The sequence below is a fragment of the Etheostoma spectabile genome, chromosome 1 (genome assembly GCF_008692095.1).
Source record: "Etheostoma spectabile isolate EspeVRDwgs_2016 chromosome 1, UIUC_Espe_1.0, whole genome shotgun sequence".
Lineage (NCBI taxonomy): Eukaryota > Metazoa > Chordata > Actinopteri > Perciformes > Percidae > Etheostoma > Etheostoma spectabile.
Window position 1 is genome coordinate 16,053,721 of NC_045733.1, and position 1,230 is coordinate 16,054,950.

The following is a 1,230-nucleotide window of genomic DNA, read 5'->3' on the forward strand; positions in this document are numbered from 1 at the left end:
CCACGCAGTGCTGTAATTCATATTTTTCCACTGGGGGTTAAGAAAAAAACAGACAGGAATGGGAAATTATTATTACGTAGCCTTATTGAGACGGATATTGCTTCGTCTTGGGTTGTGATAATAAACTGCATGCCATGTGGAAACGAAAACAGGAACAGTGAATGTGTTGTTCTCGGTTCTTCACGCAGGAGATGAAGGTGATGACACACAGATGAGATATAACGCCAGACACTGGAAGGTCAGGCTAGTGTGAGCTGCTGCTAATAAAGAAAAAATGGTCACTAAATGAAGAAAATGAAAGACAGACCATTTGCAAAACATAATTCGTGGATTTAAGCTGATTAATCAGACAAATTTAAAAGGAGAATATTGCTACATTGTTTATTAATGTTGAAAGAAGTACCCAAATCCATTTTTTTATCCTTTTAAAAGCACTAACACCCCTCTGTTACATAAGTCCTGCATTCAATAGGTATATATTACTTAGAAGTCAAATTTTACTTAAGTATCAGACTCCTTATGCAGAATGATTATTAGATTATTTATTCACACATAGCCTAAGCAGCTGGTGGAGGTAGAGTAACCTACACTTTAAATTATGTTGCATAGTTTGATCTGTAAAAAAAAGCACATTTACCCCTTTAAAAACAAATTACCTATAAATACAGTTGAACGCTGCTATAAGACAAATAATCCTAAAATTGTGGAAAAGTGCCACTATTTGAGTTTTATAATATAATTTTACGTAAGAATAGTGTTAATTTAATACATATTTAATGTAATAAAGTGACACATCACCAACAAAACATTTGATGTTACTTTAAAAAAATGTCAAAATACTTTTGTAAAACAAATGAGCTTAATATTTACAACAATCTACCCTTAATTTTAGATCATATCAAGTTTATTACAGCTTTTTACATGGAAATTTACATATAAAGCCTGTGTATTTAATTGATTTTTAATGTTAAAAAAGCATACTCTGTCATAAATACAATTGACCTTTTAAAAAAATATACAAAAACTGTTATTAAACAAATATGTATAAGTGTAATTACAGCAATCTACCATTAATTTTAGAATCTATAAAGTATGAGTAATATGTAATTTTACATAAAGATCATGTTTTGTTAATTAATCTTCAAAGTTTAAATAAGCATACTTTGCCATAAAAAACAATGGATTTACCTTTGTTTTAAATGTCCAAATACTGAAAATATTGATTATAGC